We start from the raw sequence: 9,873 nt of genomic DNA, 5'->3' as shown, positions 1-9,873 counted from the left end.
ACATGTGCATGTCCATGCCTGCTAGCATGTCTGCCCAGGGAGGTGTCTCTGGTCTCTCTGGGGATCTCCTGTGTACACATTATGCCCATCTCAGGGGCACGTTTCTTTTTTCTTCTTTTTTAAATTATGAAAGTATGATAACATTTACAGGAAACTTGGAAAATACAGAGCAAAGTCACATATAGTTCCACTACATATTACAATTATTTTTTAAGTAAATAAATCAAGATTTTTAACTGGAGTTTCAATATCAGACTCACAAAAAATTAATAGAAAGAAAAGACAGAGAAGTAGAAGTATATAGTTAGATCTGAAAAGCACCATGAACCAATTCAATATAGTAAAGATCTATACAATTTTCACACAACAGCAGGATACAAATTCTATTCAAGTTCCCATAGACTATAAATCAGGAGACACTAGAACATATCCAGGGGCGTAAAACAAGGTGCAAAAATTTCCTGGTCTAAAGGTGATGAAATCATACAGTCTGTTCTCTTATCACGGTGAAATTATATTAGAAATTAATATCAAAAGATATTTGAAAATAACCCACATGTTTTCAAGTGCGATGTGACTGTTACCAAGAGAGACCTCTGACTTAGCCATTGAAAGGGGGGTACAGTTCTTCCTCCACAGCCACCCCCTAATTCTGCGGCAGGGAGGAAAGAGGGGCGACAGGCCTGCTCTGTTCCAGGCTGAGATCTAGTTGTCTCCTCTTTCTTGCTGGAAGGTGTCCTGTGGGGGTTTCCCTCTGATTCCAGGTGCCCGGAGCCTCCATCTGCTGCAGTCCACGGTGGGCAGGGGCCGCTGGGGTGGGAAGGTTTGAGGTGAGTCACTCTTAGCTCCCCGGCCCAGACATCTCCTTGCGCCAAGTTGACTGCAGTGGGGGGAGGCGGGGCTGGAGTCCCGGTTTGTCTGGAAGTCCGGGTAAATAAACAGGAAATTCCCAAGCAGCTCGTGAAAATGACTCTGCGTCCAGTGGGGGTGCAGATGGAGAGTCTTTTGGAAAAACAGGACTCAATGTTCACACTTTCTTCCCAAGCTCACTTTTCCCAAAAGAGATGTTTTGATAAAGTTGTGAATAGACTTTACACATGCATGATAGAAGGACGTGGAAAGCAATCTGAAAAGGGGTGGAAACCAGATTTAGGAAAAGAGAACAGTGAGGCAGGGAACTGGGGTCTGGTCACCCACACTCCAAGGCAGCATCCGCCCATCTGCAGAGTGTGTGTGTTGTTTGGGTGTCCTGGCTGGTGTGAGCCCGGATGAAGATGCCCGATGAGAACTTCTCCACCCATGCGAGCTAACTGTGTGCATATCAAATACAACATCAAAAGCAGAATTCTGGGAACTCCCTGGGGGTTCATTGGTTAAGACTGCCTTCTGGGCGTCCCTGGTGGCTCAGTGGTAAAGAATTCGCCTGCCATTCAGGGAATATGGGTTGAATCCCTGGTACAGAAAGATCCCATATGCAGCAGAGCAACTAAACTTGTGTGCCACAACTACAGAGCCTGTGCTCTAGAGCCTGTGCTCCACAACAAGAGAAGCCCATGCACTACAACTAGAGAGTAGCCCCTCCTTGCTGCAACTAGAGAAAAGCCTGAAGAGCAATGAAGACTGAGTGTAGCCAAAAATAAATAAATAAATAAAATTTAAAAAGACTTCACCTTTCAATGCATGGAGTGCAGGTTCGATCCCTGGTCAGGGAACTAAAGTCCCACATGCAAAAGCAATATTGCAACAAGTTCAACAAAAACTTCTAAAATGGTCCACATCAAACAAAAAAATCATTAAGAAAATGAAGCAGAATCCTGCTTTCCAGCAGCAGACACAGCCCACTGTGTGAGTGGACAGCCCTAGCCTGAAATTGTGCTTCTTGATGAGCTTGTTTCTTTGGTCACAAGCCCTCCTTTGTCACTTGCCTTCACTGTTTTGAGTCCCTTTGCAAATCACACAGAGAAGGCAATGGCAACCCACTCCAGTACTCTTGCCTGGCAAATCCCATGGACAGAGAGCCTGGTGGGCTGCAGTCCATGGGGTCGCTAGGAGTCGGACATGACTGAGCGACTTCACTTTGACTTTTCACTTTCATGCATTGGAGAAGGAAATGGCAACCCACTCCAGTATTCTTGCCTAGGGAATCCCAGGGATGGGGAAGCCTGGTGGGCTGCCGTCTATGGGGTTGCACAGAGTCGGACATGACTGAAGCAACTTAGCAGCAGCAGCATATATATATGTATGGGGGCTTGATATATATATATATATGTGTGTGTGTGTGTGTGTGTGTGTATATATAGACTTCCCTGGTGGCTCAATGGGTAAAGAATCTACCTGCAATGCAACAGACACAGCAGACACGATTCGATCCCTGGGTTGTGAAGATCCCCTGGAAAAGGGCATGGCAACTCATTCCAGTATTCTTACCTGGAGAATCCCATGGATAGAGGAGCCCAGCAGGCTACAGTCCAAAGGGTCGCAAAGAGTTGGACATGACTGAGCAACTAAGGACACACATACACACATATGTATATATGGATATATATGTGAATATATTGTTTAGATGTGATTAACATTTGAATCAGTACACTTTGAGTAAAGCAGATTATCCTCTGGAAAACAGATGGGCCTCACCCAATCAGTTGAAGTCCCTTTGGTTGTGAAAGGTTGTTGTTGAAAGACGCCAGGATTCTTGGCCTCTGGAGGAGAAGAATTCAATCCAGGGCCAGAGATGAGGCTTGATTGCTCAGAGCTTTTGTGTAATAAAGTTTTGTTAAAGTATACAGGAGATAGAGAAAGCTTCTGACATAGACATTAGAAGAGGGTAGAAGAGTACCCTCTTGCTAGTGTTAGCAATGGAGTTATATGCTCTCCAATGAATCCAAAGAATGTCTGGAGGTTGTAAAGACCTCACCAGACCTACTCCCATAATTTACATTTTAAGATAACAGAATTAGCCAGAAGGTTTAATCCAGAGACTGTCCTCAAGCAGGATACATTGTTATATAATCCTTGTAAAGACCAGGCCTACTCCCATAATTTACATTTTAAGATAACAGGAATTAGCCAGAAGGTTTAATCCAGAGACTGTCCTCAAGCAGGATACATTTTTGTTATATAATCCTAAAGAATGTAGAGGAAAAAAGGTTTGTCCTTTCTTCCTCCTTGAGAATTCCAGACCCCTCTTTCCTTGGGGCCCCCTAGACTTCTTATCAACCTTCCTAGGAAATGACTCTATCAGTTGTTGAGGTGTCACATGGTATATAAAAATTAACTCCAAGTGAAACATAAATCCAAATGAAATACCTAAGGCTATAAACTCTTAGAAGGAAACAGAAATAAATCTTCTTTAGCTTGGGTTAGACTAGATACAGCATCAAAAGCAAAGGCAACAAAAGTAAGACAACCCACAGAATGGGAGGGAAAAAACTGCAGATCGTGTATCTGATAAGGAATTTGCATTCAGAATATACAAAGAACCATGACATCTCAACAACAAAAATGCAAATAACCCAATTAAAAATGGGCAAAGGATCTGAATAGATATTTCAACAAAGAAGTCATAAGATGTTCAACATCATTAACTGACAGGGAAGTACAAATCAAATCCACAACTGATACTAGTTCACACTCACTAGACTAGATCCAACTAGAATAAAAATCAAATTACAGCAAGCGTTGGCAAGGAGGTATCCCTGACTGCATGGAGTGCAAGTGCCAGGGGACCGGGTGCGGGACTATGAGGCCCACCAACACAACCACTTCCCTTTCAGTGCTTGCTAACCATCGACACATCAACTGTGATTTCTAATGTATGGACACAGTTCAGTAGGAGACAGCTGGCAGGAAATGGGGTGGATCACACATCAAGTGTATCACACACAGGGTGAGTTGATGTTTCCTAAATTTTACATCAGTTGTAGATTCACATTTATGTTTGTGTGTGTGCAACTATACAGAAAATGTGCATGTATCACAGAGAGGCTGAGTGCGGGGCACATACAGCCAGTGTTTCTTGTGAAAATTGTCTGTTATAGATAAACATTTGTCTACACATGTATACATGTTTATACACACATGCATATATACATGTGTACAATTGTGTGTGTGTGTGTATATGGGGTTGCCATGTGAATTTTGTCATCTCCTGTGAGTCACAGCCAAGGATGTCGGAGAAACCCCTTTGTATTCTGTTTACCTAAAGAGAAAGGAACACTAGCAAGCCAAAGTTCCCTTGATCTCAGGAAACCATTAGCAGACACATTTAGCAGAGTGGGGCCGAGGGGTGGGGGACGACTGGGTGCCCGGTGGCACAGACACTGGAGGGAATGTTGACATGGCCCATGGATGTCCAGGAACAACTTGGACTTAAGATGCAGGAAACAGTGGCTCCAAGATGTGACCACAGCTTCCCTGGTCCTCACATTCTTTACCTGTCTTACCTGCATCTTGAGGCTGATTTGAGACTAAGCATGATGTCACCTGTGAAGGTCCTTACCTGTGGCCCTAAGGAGACCCTCCTTCCTGTTCATTCTCACAAGCAGAGGTTTTTCACTTGCAGAGAAAACCCAAGTCATCTCCGACATCCGCTTCAGTGACAAAGGCTTCTTAGGACGAACCCCACCCCTCTCGCGTGCAACTTGAAAAGGAACAAGACGGTAGACATAAACTTAAAAACAAGCAACAACAACACACCCTGAACCCGCCCGGTCCCCCAGCCAGTGTGCGTAAGACACACACAGGAAGGAAGTGGCCGAGTGATTCAAAGAGGCTGAGCTTCCGAGTGATTCAAAGAGGCTGAGCTTCTATGTCTCAGGAAAGGAATATTTTCCAACCAACCCGCCCCGTCTGTGGTTGGGAACAAGGTCTCAGCTGTAGCCTGGGCCAGCATCCCTTCCCCCACCCCCTCCAGTACTGTAGACAAAACAGTGAGGCCAGATCCCGCAGGAAGGCACCCTGCAGCACAGCAAACCTGCTCCCGCTGGTCCTTGGGTCACTGTGGTCCTGGCCATCCAGCAAGCAGGCGTGGGCGGCCACCCGGTCCGCAGATGCTGAGGGAAGACCTCCAAGAGGCCTGTTTCTTTGTGCGCTCCCAGCTACTGACTCACCCACAAACCTGTTTTAGGTTTCTCTTCATAACCAGCTTCAGGCCCCAGCAGGTCTAGCCCTATGAAGGGAGTCACTACCTAGCAGAATACCTTCCACACCCCTGCGACCTGGGGTTGTGGGGGGGGCGGGGTACCCAGACCTGAGCCCGTCCTGCCCCTGCCACATACCCCAGGGCCAGGCTCAGTGGATGGCCAGCACCCTGATCCGTCTATGCCCTTTGTTCTCTGCCCTTCCTCTCTGTTCTCCGTCCGCAAGCCCATCCCCGGAGCCTAGGTCAAGGCCACCTCCTCTGTGTACCCTCCCTGCCTGTCTCTTGCTGGGACTGATCTGGCATTTTACCGTGTCGGCCGCCACCTGTCTGGCTGTGTGAGTCTGAGCAAGTGGACAAACCCTCCGAGCCTCCTTCTCCATCTGTGGAATGGGGATGATCAAGATGCCAGCTGGGACAAGATCAAAGCTGCAAGGCAATGAGCCGATGCGCAGTACCCCAGGCTCCAGTACCAGCCGTCAGGAGGATACTGGCCTTCCATCCTCTGACAGGCATAATTTCCTGCAGTAGGACTCATTGGGCCTCATTCCATCTTCCCTGCATGCAGCAGGTACTCAAAAGAGAAAGGTGAGGAGCTGTGTCTCCTAGCTGTCTGGGGCCTGGGAACCCTGCAGGGTGGAGGGCAGCTGAGACACAGATCATGGTGAACAGCACCCCCCATGGATTGCGTAGGAGCAGCTGGGGTGGCTGCATCCCTGAGGGACTGGCTCAGGGCCAAAGATGACGATCAGCGTCGGCCCTCCTCCAGCCAGGCCAGCCTGCGTCCAGACTGAGGGCTTGGGAAGACCTCTCAGGCTGAGCGTCCAGTGTGGGTGTATCTTAGTTGATGATCCCTGGGGCCCTCAAGGACTCTAGAATCCAAGCATACCCACCAGCAGGGAGAAACCAAGCACACTCACCCACAGAGGCCAGTGCTAACCAGGGCACTGGGCTGTCACAGCCCCAGTGAACATGGGGCAGCCACCATTGGCAAAGGAGCCTGGATGCTTGTCTTCGTCCTCTGGAGGTCAGCGAAGGAAGGAGGATGGAAGGCCGGCATTCCCAGGCCCTGCAGTATGCTCAGGCCAAGGGAGACCCCAAGAGGGAGGCAGTCTCGGCCTAGCGTGGGGTCGCTGGGCCTGCCATGTGGTCTAAGGAGACCAACAGCCAGACACATCTGTCCAGGGAGAATAGGGGCTGGGCCCTGTCCCATGTTGTGGAAGCACTAGGACAAGAAGCCAGGCTACCACCAGCAGAGGCTGAACTTCCCTGTGGGCCAGTCTTCTGCCTCAGCACAGACAGCCCTGCACGTCCTGATGAAGTTCATAGAAAGGTGGGGGCCAGTGGTCTGTATGGTTCATTTGAATATCCTACTGATGCTGGGGGCTTCCCTAGTGGTAAAGAACCTACCTGCAGGAGCCATAAGAAACCCGAGTTTGATCCCTGGGTAGGGAAGATTCCCCCAGAGAAGGGAATGGTTGCCCACTTCAGTATCCTAGCCTGGAGAATCCCAGGGACAGAGGAGCCTGGCAGGCCACACTCCATGGGATCACAAAGAGCTGGACACAACTGAAGTGACTTAGCATGCATGCACGCACTGCTGTCGAGGGTTTCGTTGCTGAAGTCACTCAGATTTTCCAGGCAGAGGCTCAAGTTTAAAAAAAACAAGTTCTTCTTGAGAATTTCAGGACAGAGAATTGTTGAGGGATTCTGGCTTTACCCAAACAAACGACTGTTCTCAGGCTTGTGAACTAGAGAGGCCGGCAGGACCAAGGCCGAGAGGCTGGCCTTGGATGGATTGATCCAGCATTGGGGCCTGAGAAGAGGGGTGACTTTGAAAGAAGGGTTATAGAGGGGAATCTCAGTGGGGTAGACCCACGGAATCACGTTTCCCTGGCGATCAAAAGCGAGGACTGGTCACCCCACCTAGGCATGGACCACAGCCTGAATGCCAGAGCTGTGCTGGGGCTCGCCTGGCCCTCTGGTCAAGGGGCTTCTGGGCCTCTGTGCTACTGACATCATGCAGGGTCCCCTGATGCTCTGGCTCTCCTCTCTCCCCTGTACTCTCTTGTCTCCTCAGGCCTCCTCCCTCTCCAACTCCTGCCTGTGAAAAAAGGCAGCAGAGAGAAATTCTGAGACCCCTGCCTGCCCTGTGCTCAGAACCTTGTCTCCTGTTCCACCCGTGGTACAGCCCACCCGCCATGGGTGCACCCAGGATGGAGCTGCAGGGGCCAGATTTACCCTCCCTCCCGAAACTACCAACACAACCAGACAAGCTCGTGAACAGCAGGACATTGGTCAAGGAAGGACAGTGGTCCCTGGGAGATGGGAAACGGATGAGTGAGCTCCGTGGTGGCCCCACTCACTGCCCGAGAGGTTTATGGGCTGCAGAGCACACAAGAGGCCTCCTGGATGAATGGAGAGGGCTCCCCAAATTCAGAAGATGGAGCTGGACATCCAAGGAGATAAAGATAGCTAGAGTTTTCAGGACAGAGGACCTCAAGGGGACTGCTGCTGAGACAGAGCCGTGGGGGTGTACAGAGTGCTCCGTGGGGGCACTCGCACATGCCTGTGAAGAGCACTGTAAGAAGAGACCAGTGCTGGGTGTTCACATGGGGCTCCACCTCCACCAGCCAGACTGGAACCTCACATTCACCAAGTAACAGATTCACTTAGTAGCAGGAGTGGGTGGGTGCTCAGGGTTAAACCAGACTCGCCCGTCTAGACTGAGCTCAGCTCCAAACTCACCTGACAAATCACAAAAGCAAGACCAAAAAAGATCAAAAAGTTTCTGAGTAACTTAGTTGCATCTTAGAATAAAAACCTCAAGAATATTTCTCAAAATACAAAAATATCAAGCCTCCAATCTGGTAAAATCCAGACTACCTAACATCCAATTAAGATGAACTTGCAAAAAAATTTTTTTCAATTTTAAAAACCAAGGAAAAAAATTAGAAACAAACAAACAAAAAATAGGATGACTTTGCCTGAGAAGAGGCAGGAAGACGTATGTCTAAGGAGGACAGCTGGGCATGGTTGGCTGGCTAGCACAGAACGTCTTGTTTGGGTCGGAGGCTGTGTCTGCCTGGGCGGCAGCGATGTAGGAACAATGTTCAGGAGGGTCCCCTCTCCCGGGGGATGATGAGGGGGTCAGGGTGGGGAAGAGGTCTTCAAATATGACCATGAACCAGGGAAAAAAGTCTCAACTCCACATCTGCCTCCAATAACATGGCATGGAAGTGCTGGGTTCACAATTGCTCTCATCTCTCTCCTATTTTTCCTCTTTATTGTGAATATAATATAACATCCAGAAAAATGCTTTAAAAATAAGTGCTCAGGGACTTCCCTGGTGATCCAGTGATTAAGACTAAAGGCTTTCACTGCAGGGGGCACAGATTCTATCTCTGGTTGGCTAACTAAGATCCCACATGCTACATGGCCAAAAAATAACCTCAAAACAAACAAAAAACTATAAGCGTTCAACACCAGCCAGACACATCCCAGCAGTCCCTCCTCCCTCCCTGGATTTCTGGTCCCCCTTCCCTGGATTTCTGCCCCTGGCATTCCCAGGAAGCACTTCCTGAAATGGTTTTATGGTTGACCAGGCATTCTTATGTCCAGTGAGGACAGCTACACAGCTTAGTCTCCAGCACACTTTGAATAAACGTGGCAAAAGCAGTCTTGGTCCTGATCTGAGGAGGAAGGGTCCAGTCTTTCACCAAGTACGATGCTACCTGTGGGTGATTCACAGATGCCTTTATTGGGTGGAGGATATTTCCTTCTGTTTCTTAGCTTTGTGAGTAATTTTTATCATGAAGGGATGTTGGATTTTGGCAAATGAGTTTTTAATAATTTTCTTTCTTTATTTTTTGGCTGTGCTAGGTCTTCGTTGCTGGGAGGGCTTTTCTCTAGTTGCGGCAAGCCAGGACTACTGTTTGTTGCTGTGCTGGGGCTTCTCATTATGGTGTCTTTCCTTGTTTCAGAGCACGGGCTCTAGAGCACAGGGTCAGTCGCTGTGCGCACCTTAGTTGCCCTGAGGAATGTGAGATCTTCCCAGACCAGTGATTGAACCTGTGTACCCTGCATTGACAGGCAGATTCTTAACCACTGAGCCCTCAGGGAAGCCCCATCTATTTCTTTTTATGTCAGTTTTGGTAACTAGTATCTTTCTAGGAGTTGGTTGATTTCATCTAAGTTTTCTAACTTGCTGACATAGAGCTGTTCATAGTGTTCCTTTATGACCCTTTTTATTTCCATAAAGTTGGTAGTAATGTCCTCTCTTTCCTTTCTGATTCTAGTAATTTAAATCTTCTCTCTGTTTTTTTCAGTCAATCTAGTTAAAGGTTTGTCAATTTTGTTGAACTTTTCAAAGAACCAGCTTTTGGTTTCCCTGAATTTTCTATTATTTTTAGATTCTCTGTTTCACTAATTTCTGTTGTAATCTTTATTATTATTTTTCCTTCTGCCCTGTTAAGATTTATTTCGCTCCTTTCTTCCCCCAGTGTTTTTAGCTGGAAGATTAGATGTTAGATTATTGATTTGGAGGTTTTTCCCTCTTTCTTTTTTTTTTGGCCTCATGGCATGTGGGATCTAATTCTCCAACCAGGGATAGAACCTGTGCCTCCTGCATTGGAAGCACAGAATCTTAACCACTGTACCACCAGGGAAATCCCTCTCTTAATGTAGGCATTTAAAGCTATAAATTTCTCCCTAAGCACTGCTTAAGCTGAATCCTA

The 9,873-nt window shown here is 47.7% G+C and overlaps 1 long non-coding RNA gene across 1 annotated transcript; it reads right to left on the bottom strand.

Annotated features, from left to right (window-relative positions):
- On the bottom strand, positions 229–5,675 carry LOC108638464. Its single transcript, XR_001919823.1, has 3 exons — positions 4,973–5,675; positions 4,499–4,639; positions 229–1,126 (listed from the first exon to the last, which is right to left on the bottom strand). It is a non-coding gene; the product is annotated as an uncharacterized LOC108638464 (long non-coding RNA).

Source organism: Capra hircus, chromosome 21 (assembly GCF_001704415.2).
Source record: "Capra hircus breed San Clemente chromosome 21, ASM170441v1, whole genome shotgun sequence".
In the NCBI taxonomy this organism is placed as follows: domain Eukaryota; kingdom Metazoa; phylum Chordata; class Mammalia; order Artiodactyla; family Bovidae; genus Capra; species Capra hircus.
This window is presented reverse-complemented; position numbering and strand designations above follow the sequence as displayed.